The sequence below is a fragment of the Corapipo altera genome, unplaced genomic scaffold (assembly GCF_003945725.1).
Source record: "Corapipo altera isolate COAL_440 unplaced genomic scaffold, ASM394572v1 61242, whole genome shotgun sequence".
Lineage (NCBI taxonomy): Eukaryota > Metazoa > Chordata > Aves > Passeriformes > Pipridae > Corapipo > Corapipo altera.
The window spans coordinates 60,868-74,809 of NW_020885007.1; positions in this window are offsets into that span (position 1 = coordinate 60,868).

The following is a 13,942-nucleotide window of genomic DNA, read 5'->3' on the forward strand; positions in this document are numbered from 1 at the left end:
TCGATGTATATTTTCTCTCCCGAGCTCAGTTCTTCTTCTTCTAAGTCTTCTATAATCTTTGTCTGAAAGTTTATTACTTGTAAACAGCCATGTACTAGATCATCTTTAGGTTCTCCATATAAGAAATGAGCTGGATTTTGCACATTTGTCATCTCTAACTCTAGATCAGGTGAATGCAATAAGATACTTTCATATTTTAATAGTCGACTATCTGTCAACCATTTCTCAGCTCTCTGTTGTAATACTCCTCTTATATTATGGAGAGTAAAGACTTTTAATTTTCCTCCAAAAGTCACCTTTATAGCTTCTTCAACTAACAAAGCTGTAGCAACTATACATTGAAAACAGGTTGGCCAACCTCTACTTACTGGATCTAGCAATTTTGAATAGTACCCTACCGGTTTCCTCTGTCCAGCCCAGGTCTGGGTTAGGACTCCGTAGGTTGTACCATTTTCTGTATTTACAAATAGATAAAAAGGTTTCCGATTGTCCGGCAGACTTAGCACAGGTGCATTCACTAAATCTTCCTTCAGTTTTTCTAATTGCTGTTCATCTTCATCACTCCACTTTACCAACCCCTCCTTGGTTAGTTTTTCATACAAAAATTTGACTTTGCTACTGTAATTCTCAATCCATTGTCTACAATACCCAAATAGGCCCAGAAGTTGTCTAATCTGTCTTTTATTCCTGGGTACAGGTAGTGACAGAATTCCATTTACTCGATCGGGGTCTAGTCTTTTATGTCCCCTGCTCAACCAATGCCCTAAATACTTAACTTCTTCCTCCGTAAATTGCAATTTAGATTTTGACACTTTCAAACCTTTTAAACTTAAGAAATTCAAAAGTCTAATGCTTTCATCTCTTACATCTTCTAACTTTTCTCCAGCAACTAACAAGTCATCTACATATTGAATCAAAACTGTACCCTGGCGAGGTTCAAAAGACTCTAATAGTTGCCCTAAGGTTTGCCCAAACAAATTAGGGGATTCTGTAAATCCCTGAGGTAGAACAGTCCATCTAAATTGTTGTTTCCTATGTGAGTCAGGGTCTTCCCATTCAAAAGTAAAGTAGTCTCTACTTTCTTCCTTCAGAGGACAAGTCAAAAATGCGTCTTTTAAGTCCACCACGCTATACTACTTATGGTCAGGTGAGAGTTGGTTTAGTAAAGTATAAGGATTAGTGACTATGGGATACCAGGTAACTGTTTGTTTGTTCACTTCCCTCAAATCCTGCACCAGACGATATGATCTGTCAGGTTTCTTTACTGGCAAGATGGGAGTGTTATGGGGTGACTTACATGGTTCCAATAATCCTTGTGTTAAAAGTCTTTCTATGGTCGGTTTAAGTCCAACCCTTCCTTTATGTGGAATGGGATATTGTTTCACCCTTATTGGTTCCTCCGGATTTCGAATAGAGACCTCCAATGGCTTTATATCTAGCTTTCCCACAGAGTCAGGATTAAACCACACCTCAGGATTTATTTTTTTTTCATCCTCCGCCGTAAGGGCATATATTTGGACTTGTAATTTTTGATCTCTCACTTCTAAATTTATTCCCAATTCTATTATCAAATCTCTCCCTAATAGATTATACTCAGCCTCAGGGATGAATAGAAATGTTCCTAATGCATATTTATTCTGGGCTTCTATTTCCACATCTTTTATTAGGGGCACCTTAAATGGTTCTCCCTTGGCCCCTATAACTTGGACTGTGTCTGAGGAAGTCGTGCAACCCCAGGGTAACTTTTGAACTGTCAATCTTTCTGCCCCTGAGTCCACTAGAAACTCGAGTTCTTGTTGCTGGGGACCTATTTTAAGTTTTATCAAGGGCTCTGTATTTTTCTGGGTCCCCAGCAAACAGAGCCCCTAACTCCCCTATTTTTCTTGGTAAGTCTGCTCGTCTTGCAATTTCTTCCTGCAATTTCTTTGTATAGAATCATAGAATCATAGAATCGATTGGGTTGGAAAAGACCTCCGAGATCATCGAGTCCAACCCTTGGTCCAAATCCAGTCCATTTACTAGATCATGGCAGTCAGTGCCACGTCCAATCTGCATTTAAAAATCTCCAGGGATGGTGAATCCACCACCTCTCTGGGCAGCCCATTCCAATGCCTGATTACTCTCTCTGTAAAGAATTTTCTCCTGATATCCAACTTAAATTTCCCCTGGTGGAGCTTAAGCCCGTGCCCCCTTGTCCTATTGCTGAGTGCCTGAGAGAAGAGACCAACCCCCACCTGGCTAGAACTTCCCTTCAGGTAGTTATAGACGGTGATGAGGTCACCTCTGAGCCTCCTCTTCTCCAGGTTAAACAACCCCAGCTCCCTCAGCCTCTCCCCATAGGACTTATGCTCCAGTCCCTTCACCAGCCTTGTTGCTCTTCTCTGGACCCGCTCCAGCACCTCAATATCCTTTCTGAACTGAGGGGCCCAGAACTGAACACAATACTCAAGGTGTGGCCTCACCAATGCAGAGTACAGGGGAAGGATCACTTCCCTGGTCCTGCTGGTCACGCTATTTTTGATACAGGACAAGATCCCATTGGCCTTCTTGGCCACCTGGGCACACTGTTGGCTCATGTTGAGCTTCCTGTCAATTAGTACCCCCAGGTCCCTTTCTGCCTGGCTGCTTTCCAGTCACTCTGTGCCCAGCCTGTAGCGCTGCGTGGGGTTGTTGTGGCCAAAGTGCAGGACCCGGCACTTGGTTTTATTGAACTTCATCCCATTGGAATCAGCCCATCTCTCAAGTCTATCCAGACCCCTCTGCAGAGCCCTCCTGCCTTCCAGCAGGTCAACACTCCCTCCCAATTTGGTGTCATCAGCAAATTTGCTGATGATGGACTCAATCCCCTCATCTAAATCATCAATAAAGATGTTAAACAGGACTGGACCCAACACAGACCCCTGGGGAACACCACTAGTGACTGGCCGCCAGCTGGATGCAGCTCCATTCACCAGCACTCTCTGGGCCCGACCCTCCAGCCAGCTCCTAATCCAGGAGAGGATGCACTTGTCCAAGCCATGGGCTACCAGTTTTTCCAGGAGTATATTATGGGAGACAGTGTCAAAGGCTTTGCTGAAGTCTAGATAGACCACATCCACAGCCTTCCCCTCATCCACCAGGTGGGTCACCTGATCGTAAAAAGAGATCAGGTTGGTCAGACAGGACCTGCCCCATCTAAACCTATGTTGGCTGGGTCTAATCCCTTGTCCATCCTGAAGGTGCTGTGTGATTGCACTCAGGATGATCTGCTCCATAACCCTGCCAGGCACTGAGGTCAGGCTGACAGGCCTGTAGTTGCCAGGGTCCTGCTTGCAGCCTTTTTTGTGGATTGGGGTGACATTCGCCAACCTCCAATCATCTGGGACCTTCCCAGAGAGCCAGGACTGTTGGAAGATGATGGAGAGCGGTTTGGCAAGCTCTTCTGCCAGTTCCCTCATCACCCTGGGATGGATCCCGTCTTGTCCCATAGACTTGTTAGGATCCAGCTGGCTCAGTAAGTCACTAACTACATCCTCCTGGAATACGGGAGGGCTATTCAGCTCTCTGTCTCTGTCTATCTGCTCTAGAGGCCAGTTGTCCTGAGGGCCACCTGTCTTACTGCTAAAAACTGAGGCAAAGTAGGTGTTAAGTACCTCAGCCTTCTCCTCATCTTTGTTAACTATATTTCCCTCCAAGTCCAACAGAGAATTGAGGTTTTCCTTGCCCCTCCTTTTGCTATTAATGTATTTATAAAAGGACTTTTTGTTATCCCTAACTGAATTAGCCAAATTAACTTCAAATTCCACTTTTCTTTCCCTAATTTTTTTCCTGCATGACCTAGCTCTCTTCGTAAATTCTTCATAAGTAGCCAGCCCTTTCTTCCACAGTCTGTAAACTTTCTTTTTATCCCTGATTTCTTTCAGAACCTCCCTATTTAACCAAGTCGGTCGTCTTCCCCTCCGGCTGGCCTTTCGGCACACTGGTATAGCCTGTTCCTGTGCGCTCAAAATTGCCTGCTTGAAGCATGTCCATCCCTCCTAGACCCCCTTGCTTTTAAGGGTTGTTTCCCAGGGTATGCCCTGAATTAGTTTTTTGAATAGGCCAAAATCTGCCCTCCGGAAGTCCAGAGTAGAGGTTTTAATGATGGCTCTCCTTACATCCCTGAGGATTGAAAATTCTATTATTTCGTGGTCACTATGCCCCAGGCGGCCTCCAACCACTACATCATCCACCAGCCCCTCTCTGTTTGTAAACAGTAGGTCTAGTAGGGCCTTACCCCTGGTAGGTTCATTTACCAGTTGATGAAGGAAATTATCCTCTATACACTCCAGGAACCTCCTTGACTGCCTCTTCTCTGCAGTATGAAGCTCCCAGCAGATATCCGGCAGGTTAAAGTCACCCACAAGCACAAGGGCTGGAGATTTTGAGACATCTGCCAGCTGCTTGTAGAATAATTCATCTCCTTCATCATCCTGGTTGGGCGGTCTGTAACAGACACCCACAAGGATGTCAGCCTTGTTGGCCTTCCCCCTGATTCTGGTCCACAGGCACTCAACCTTGTCACTGCTGACCTCAACTTCAACAGAGTCAAGAGACTCTCTAACATATAAAGCCACCCCTCCACCTCTCCTTCCCTGCCTGTCCTTTCTGAAGAGCTTGTAGCCCCCCATAGCAGCACTCCAGTCGTGTGAGTCATCCCACCACATTTCTGTGACAGCAACTATGTCATAGTTTTCCTGCTGCACTATGGCTTCCAGCTCCTCTTGTTTGTTTCCCATACTGCGTGCATTGGTGTACATGCACTTCAGCTGGGCCATTGATTTTATTCTCAACTTGGGCTCTACACCCTTAGGCTCATTTCTTATGTCCCCTCTGCCCACAGTAGTAACACTCCATCTCACTTAAGTCTAACCGCCCACGCCCTCTTAATGGTTCACGTTTATTAGGTCCACAAGGGATCCTTCGTCTCTGTTCTCTGTCCCCTCTTTGTCCTCCTTTTATAGCTGCCACTAAAATTTTTGTCTGCTTCCTTTGCATTTCTTCTTGCCTTTTCTGCCTTTCTTCTTCTCTTTTCTGTAATTCTTCCTGTCTTTCCTCTTGTTCCTTTTGACTCTCTTCCTCCCTCCGCACATATACTTTCTGTGCTGTCCTCAACAATTCATCCATTTCTTTACACTGCCAATCATCTATGTCCTCCAACTTCTTTTTAATATCTCCCCATGCTCCACTCACAAACCGCATCTTAAGCACTTGCTGTCCCATTCCATCACCTGGATCCATACCAGAATAAAGTTGGAAAGTCCTTCTGAGTCTCTCTAACCATTCAGTTGGACTTTCTTCCTTCTTTTGATATTCACTGAAAGCTTTAGTAATATTCTGCCCTCTAGGAACAGATTCCTTTATACCCTGGACAATCATCTCTCTCAGGTCACTCATATTTCTTCTATGATTTTGCTCATTATGGTTCCAATTAGGATTTTCTAAGGGCCATTTAACATCTGCAGTCGGACCCTGCCAGTGCCTTTGGTCCCAGCCTTTCATTCCTGCCTTCCTAATCATTCCCCGTTCTTCCACAGTGAATAATATTCCTAAAATTGACTGCATTTCTTCCCAAGTATATATATTAGGACCTAAAAACTGATCAAACCTCTCAGCCACTCCTAAAGGATCCTCTAGAAGATTTCCCATCTCTTTTTTAAATGCTCTAACATCTCCTGAATTCAATGAGACTGATATAAACCCTATCCTATCTCCTTGATTTCTTCCTCCCCCCATTGTAGTCTCTCTCAGGGGGTATAGCTGTGACTTGTTCGTAGATAAAGAGACTACTCCTGAAGAACAAGGTTCTGTTTGCATGGACTGTGGAATCATTTGGGATATTATATTAGGACTCTGTGCGTCAGGAGCTGCTGATTGCTGTGCTTCCTGAAGGGGAACTGGACAGAATGTTTGCTGATCTCTTACTCCAGCAGCCACCGACAGGGTGGCTTCCTGAATTTCAATAGGGGAGAGAGGTAATTTCACTGGAGCAGTGGGAGTGAATACACTCCTGTGGTCATTCTGAATTACAGCACCACACGGAGGTGATACCCTGGGCATAGACCAAGACATGACATATGGAGGGGGTATTCTTTGGGACTCTTTTAGGTCATAAGCTGTCTTCTGTCCTTTCTCTTCACTTAATGGGGAGAGAGGGATTCTAGTATCTGCTTCTATCCATAAGCTAGCGTACTCACATTCCTCTGCACAAAATGGTTTTTTGCTATTCACATACAGATTTAAAGCCTGACATATCCAGTCCTCAAATGAGCCATATACCGGTCAAAACAAATAGTCCTGTCTGATTTGCTTTCCTCCCCATACTTCCATACAATAATGCACCATCTTTTCCCTCGACTTTCCTTCTCTAGAGGGATAATCATTCCAATACTTGATCATAACTCCTAAAGGACTGTCTGGAGGTATGGTTGGTAACCTCACCACGGACTCACTCTCGAGTTTTTTCCTCTCCTGTGGGGTATCCTGCAGCTTCTCCTTATGATCCCCCATTTCACCCTTCCCTTTGGATTTTTCCTCACTCTTAGGGTTGTCCTGCACTAATTTACAGCCACCCATGGGAGTAGAAGATTTACTTTTCTTCTGTCCCATCTTCCAGAATGCCTTCACACACACAAATTCACTTCAGTCGCTTCCCTCCTTTCGTGACCTGCCCCCTCTCGGGGATACAGGAACTGCACTACCGGAAGGTCCCAATCGCCTCACCCTGCTGGGCGTCTCAGTCTTTCGCACTCTGGGATTCCCCCCCCAACCGAAAGGGGTTCGCAAATACTTACCTCTCCTGGATAAGTCTTCATCCAACTCCTCGCTTGATGGTCCCTTCCCTAACCGGACGGCACCTGGTACTCTTGTTCTCTCCTGGAGCAAGACACTCCCCCTGGAGTAAGTCCCTGTTCGAACCCCTGTCGAACGGACCCTTCCCGACTGAAGAGGTTTCACTACTCACTTTTCTCCTGGAGTTAGTCTTCGCCCGGGCTTATGCATAAAATTACAGGGAACTGCAGTAATTTATTTGCTTATTTGCTTTTTCTAAATCTTCTCGGTCGGAATTTCAGAGTCTGTGCTGCAGAACCCTCCTCCAGGACCATCCAAAAAAAAAAGGACGGGGCGCCCGCCCCAGAGGGGAATTCTACAGCCCAGGAACCCTAAACCCAGTCGCGGCACCAAAAAGTGTCATAAGTAGAATCATCACTAGGCTTAAATATAGTAGTAAAAATTTATTAAAGATTTATATAAAAATCAAATAAGCAAAACAGCGCTGGGTGGCCTGAGGAGACCTCCGCTCCTTCAAGGCACACACCTCAATAAGTTTCAGTCTGCCTTTTATAGGTTTGTAACTGCTCATTTTTTTTTAAAGTCCCCTCCTAGTTTCGATTCTTGTTTTTCCACATCATCAGATCTATCTGCGCTTGCTCCGCTCTGTTGCCGGGGGTTATACGCATGCGTTATCCTGTTGCTAGGAAACAAGCTCAGCTGGTTTCGCTTCCTTCTTTTGACATAGTCAGTTTCCTCAGCGTATGTGCTATCTTGTCTCTGGGAAACAGACTCTGTTCTTGTTTCGCTTTCCTCGTTTTGACGTAATTAGTTCCTTCTCCTATTACTTTATATATAATTTTATATATATATATATATATATCTAAGATCTACGGATAACATAACAAAATATCACTCATTATTGTAACATAACGGTTTGTAATTACAGTATTGCAAATATAAGTTGATAAGCAAATTATCTCTTCTTTGGTCTTTATTAGCTATCACAGCTGTGTGAGCTGCGCAGGAGACCACTAGTTTTGGAGCGAGTAAAAACCATAAGCCAGCAAACATTAATGCAGACTGCAGGGTTAGCAGAGCCCGGAGCAAGGTGCATCACTATGTGTCCAGGTGCCCGGGAACCATTCTTACAATTCGTGGAAAAGCTGCAAGTTGCTGTAGAGAAACAGGTTTTTTGACACTCAGTTACAGAAGCTGCTAGTTACATGTTTCATGGCTGGGCTTCGCGAACGAAGATTTGAGAAGGCTTTATCCACATTTGTTGCAGGCACGCTGGTGACTTATGAGGCCAATACGTGACAGACATATCCGATTGCAGAAGGCACAACAGAAAGACTCCTTAGATGGTGTATTCCGCAAGACACGGTTCTGTCTGCGTTGCCTTATCTCCTCGAGAGTGAACCTGCGTGTGTTCTCAAAGGCATCCACAGCATTATAGATGTCTCCAGGCCTCCCGATCTGAGGCCAGAGTAGACCAGTCATGGTGATCAATATGGCCAAGGCTGAGATGTTGTTTCAGGGAGTCCTTGTATCTTTTCTTTGGGGCTCCTCTCTTCACCATAAAGCAAGATCTTAGGGAGGTGGTGGTCCTTCATCCTGGAGACGTGCCCTGCCCATCGCAGTTGTGTTCTCATCAGCATGGCCTCTATACTTGTGACTGCTGCTTGCTCAAGAACAGATGTATTGGTCACATAATCTGACCAGTGGATGTTTAGGATTGTACGGAGGCAGCGTTGATGGAAGCGTTCTAGGAGACGCAGGTGGTGGCGGTAGATGACCCATGATTCGGAACCATACAGGAGAGTAGACAGCACTATGGCTTTGTAAACACTGATCTTGGTGCTTTTCTTCAAGTGTTTATTACGCCATACTCTTTTGTGGAGTTTTCCGAAAGCACTGTATGCCTTTGCCAACCTGTTGTCTATCTCCCCGTCAATCTTACCATCCGAGGAAATGAGGCTGCCTAGGTAATTAAACTGCTGGACTGATTTGAGCTCTGATTGGCCAATGGTGATGTGGGGATGATGGGGGACTTCCTGAGGTGCAGGTTGATGGAGAACCTCTGTCTTCTTTAAGCTGACTTTCAGTCCAAAGAGCTCAGCAGCATCTGCAAAGCAGGATGTTAAACGCTGCAGGACTGCTTCTGTGTGGGCAACAAGGGCGGCGTCATCAGCATAAAGCAGCTCCCGGACAAGATGGTTTAAGGTCTTGGTGTGGGCCTTCAGACACCTTAGATTGAATAAGCTTCCATCAGTACGGTATCGAATGTAGATACTGTCCCGATCATCGAGGTCTGCCATGGCCCTTTGGAGCATCATGCTAAAAAAGACTGTGAATAAGGTAGGAGCGAGAACGCAGCCTTGTTTCACACCATTCTTAATTAAAAAGTGCTCAGAAAGTGTGTTGCCATACCTGACTTGGCCGTGCTGATCCTCATGAAGTGAGATGATCATTTTAAGGAATTTGGGGGGACAACCTAAACGTTCCAAAATCTGCCACAGACCTTTTCTGCTCACAGTATCGAAAGCCTTGGTGAGGTCGACAAAGGTTACATAAAGACCTTTGTTCTGTTCCCTACACTTCTCTTGCAGTTGTCTGAGAACAAATACCATGTTTGTGGTGCTTCTGTTGGCTCTGAAACCACAGACTTTCAGGTAGGATCCCTTCTGCTATAGTGGGTATTAGTCTGTTCAAGAGTATTCTTGCCAGGATTTTGCCAGCAATGGAGAGCAGAGTAATACCACGATAGTTTGAGCAGTCAGATTTAATACCTTTCTTCTTATACATAGTGATGATGACTGCATCTCAAAGGTCTGATGGTAGTTCACCAACTTCCCAACAGCGCACCACAAACTCGTGAAATTTGGTGTGTAGTGCAAGGCCCCCATGTTTCCAGACTTCGGGTGGAATTCCATCAATCCCCGCTGCCTTGCCAATTTTCACCTGCTGTATGGCCTTGAGGGTTTCTCCTAAAGTGGGGGCAGTATCCAATTCATACTTTACTGGTTGTTGTGTGATGGACTGAATTGCTGAGTCTTGGACCACACACTTGGTACTGAAAAGAGTCTGTAAGTGTTCAGACCATCGATTCAGAATGGAGGTTTTATCTTTAAGAAGTGTTTGACCATCAGCGCTGAGTAGAGGGCTTTGTACCTGGTATGTAGGCCTGTATGTTGTTTTCAAGGCCTCATAGAAACCTTTGAGATCACCCGTATCTGCGCATAATTGAGTTTTTTCAGCTAGATCGATCCACCACTTGTTCTGGATGTCACGGAGTTTCTACTGGAGCCTGCTGCATGCGAGACGAAAGGTTGTTTTTCTTGCGTGACAAGATGGCAGTGCAAGGTGTGCTTGGTGGGTGGTTCTCTTCTTCCTCAACAAGTCCTGGATTTCTTGATTGTTTTCGTCAAACCAGTCCTTGTTCTTCTTGAGGGAGAACCCTAAGGATTCTTCGGAGGATTGCAGGATGCTGGTTTTAATATGTTGCCAGATTGTTTCGGGAGAGGCATCTGTAGAATCTGTGGAATGGTTTTCAAGTCTAATTTGAAGGTTTGCCTGGAATCTCTCTCTTACTGTGGCTGATTGGAGATTGTTAACTTGGAGTCTTCTCCTTGGGATGTTGCCCTTTTGGGGTTTGAATTTAAGATTGAAGCTGAGTTTGCAGCGCACAAGCCGATGGTCTGTTTGGCATTCTGCACTGGGCATCACACGGGTATGGAGGACATCGCGAACATCTCTCCGTCGCACCAGGACATAATTGATGAGGTGCCAATGCTTAGATCTGGGGTGCATCCAGGTAGTCTTCAGACTATCTTTCTGCTGAAAGATAGTATTAGTGATGGTGAGCTGTTGCTCTGCACAGAATTCTAGCAGAAGTCGACCATTATCGTTGCAGTTTCCAACACCATGCTTGCCTAATATTCCTTTCCATGCTTCAAAATTCTTACCTACTCTGGCGTTGAAATCACCAAGGATAATGATCTTATCATCTGCAGGTACCTTTTGGGTAAGGCGGTGCAGGTCAGCGTAAAATTTATCCTTTTCGGCAGGGTCAGCTTGGAGAGTTGGGGCATATATACTAAAGAGGACGACGTGTTGGTTGTGGAGTGGAAGGCGTAGGGAGATAATGCGGTCAGAGTGACCTGTTGGCAGATTTTCGAGTTTGGGAAGAATAGAGTTTTTGATCATGAAGCCGACACCTGAGAGATGTTTTTCGGTTCTGGGTTTACCTGACCAAAAGAGTGTGTAACTGGCACCATGTTCTCTGAGGTTTCCTTCCTCGTGAAGGCGAACTTCACTGAGAGCAGCAATGTCGATGTTAAGACGAGCCAGTTCATGGGCGATTAGGGCAGAACGCTGCTCAGGACATCCGCTATCCGCAGAATCGAGCATGGTTCTGATATTCCAACATGCTAGAGTTAATTTAGGTACACCTTTGGAGGCAGGTGCATGCCTTTGTCTTTGGATCTTTGTGTGACCGCATTGGAAGAAGATGCCCGTTGGCCTGCGGTTAACCAACCGGGTGAAAGTGGAGATGAGCTTTGTTTAGGCCACCTTTTCTAGGCCCCTCTCCGAGTGGAGCAAGCAGTGCTGTCCTTGAAAAGGCTGCTTGGTCGTTCAGGGTGCTGCCCCAAGAGACTGTCATCTCCGGTCAGTCTCAAATGACCAATATCCTGAACTGCCTGCATGCGGAGTTGAGTCTGCAGCTTCCAGTGCACCTCTCACCTGCCGTTTCAACCCTCGTCCGTCGCTACAGGACTTTTTGCATGTGGGTAGAGCCTTCAAGCCTGCGCAATGGATTTTTAGGTGAGATGCAGTATGCGCGGAACTGAACCCATCCTTTAATCCTGAGGTTCATCTGCCAGGGCCGAGCGAGCTTGGACGGTGGCAGCGAGATCCTCAGGATGTAGGTTTGATTAGAGTGACTTTCTCTTAGATGGATGGCCTTACAGGGTTAAGCGAGTTCCATCTGCCCGGGTTTGAGATTAGAGTTGTCCTTCTCTTAGGATGACTGCCAGGAGGCTAATGAGCTCATCCTGCCCATAGATTTATTGTATCCGACCCTGCTGTTTTGACCTGTCTGGCATGGGTGACCCTATCGAAGGCATGTACCATCGCCAGCATAGCTCGCAACCACACAGGGACACATAGGCTACGTTCCTGTTAGAATGGTTTGGGCAAGTCTTTAATTTCCTGCTTTACTATCACCTATTTATATACAATCATAAGGAGATACCCAAGGAACAGCCCTTTGTCCTGCCCACCCTTTCAGGACATAACAGAGCAAAGCAAACTTATCTGGAACATGTTGAACCTGGGCAGTAGCAGCAGATGAGCCAAAACCAAACAGACAAACAAACTGACCAACCGTTCTGGCCCTTGTACCCATCCAAGGCTGAGGTGCTTTTCAAGTCCCCAGCTTGGCTGGGACCCCCATCACTCTAAAGGAACCCCACTATTCTCCCTGACCATGTCCCTCCTCCACTGTGTTACCAAGTATCTGCAGGTGCACTGCACACCTGTGACACTTCATACAGGAGTGCCCCGCTTTCCCCTCCGTCAATCAGAAGACCCCCATGGCCCGCTCGATACCCCTCCCCTCTCTTCCCCACCCCCTTCCCCTGTACCCCCCCTCCCCCTTCCCCCCCAGACCTGAAACGGTAAACCTCTGTGTGCTCCGAAGCTGCTCTATCCTCCTCCATGGGTGTGTAGCAGCTGCTGGCAAAGCTCCCCCACTTTTTCTCTCCCCTCTTTTGCTGCGACTGCACCTTGGGACTAAACCGCGTAGGGGGGGGCCCCGGACCAGCCCGGGAGCCAAGCCCCGCATCTAGCCCGCCCCCCCCACCCCCTCACCTCCCCCGGCACGTAGGGGGGGCCCCGGACCAGCCCGGGAGCCAAGCCCCCCACCTAGCCCGCCCCCCCGACCCCCTCACCTCCCCCGGCATGTAGGGGAGCCCCGGACCAGCCCGGGAGCTAGTTACATAACTAGCTAGAGATAATGCCAATACAGATTGTCAAAAGGTACTATCCTTGGTGTGGTGATGCAGGCTTATGCCGGGGTGGGGTTCTTAGACCATCAAATAATTGCATTTGCATCTGCTATGGTAGTAGTGAGGGTCGTTTTGAGCTTTTCTATGTTTTCCAGGATTTAAATCAGGAGTTGTTGATGTTGCTGCCTGGCTTGTTCAGCCTGTTGCAGGGGGGCCCTGGCAGACTGTCAAGGACATCCTGCGTGCCTTCTCAAAACATCAGCGTTGTGGAGAGTGTGTCTTCAGGCCTCCTGCTTGGAGGCTGGAGCAGACCAGTTATGTTGATCAGTGTGACCAGAGCTGAAGTGTTGTTTTAAAGAGTCCTTATATATTGTCTTCAAACCCCTCCCATGCAACAGCTGGTAGCAATATTCATTGTAAAACGGCTAGTCTCTCCATCTTAAAACATGCCCTACCCATTGCAGCTGTGTTCTCAGCAAAATAGCCTCACTAATTGTGATTACTCCTTGTTTCATACCAGAGTATTGCTTTGACTAGTGAATGTCTAGGGTTGTACAAGGCAACCTGTACTCTTTGTGATGCTCAAAGCTTACTGTTAATTGTCCAAACAAACAAACTTCTGTAGTCATTCTGTAGTTATTCAAAGGGTTAGGGTTGTGATGCTGATTACATTGAACCATCTCAGAATCCTTTAATTACCCCTGTCTTTGTGATAAAGAAAAAATCTGTGAACTGAAAACTGTTGCATGATCTCAGATGGCTTGGTGCAGTCATGGTTAGTAAGCATTGGCTTACTGACCCCTTCTATGTGTCCTACTGAATAGCCCATTGTTATTATTGATTTGACAGGTTATTTTTTCACAATCCAGTTAGACCCCAATGATAGAGAAAAAAATTGCATTTTCAGTTCCATCTATTATTCATACAGAACCTTACGAGTGTTATCCATAGAAAACCTTCTCCCCTGGAATGAAATTATTTTCTATAATTTGTCAGTGGTTTGTGATTCCAATGTTATCTCCTGTACTAATGCAATTTTCTGACTGTCTTTTGTTGTCATTATATAGATCATATTTCTGCTAGCTGTAGCCACTGAGGATCAGCTGGGTGTGTTGGAGGCTGAAACCAAAAAGAGTCTACAA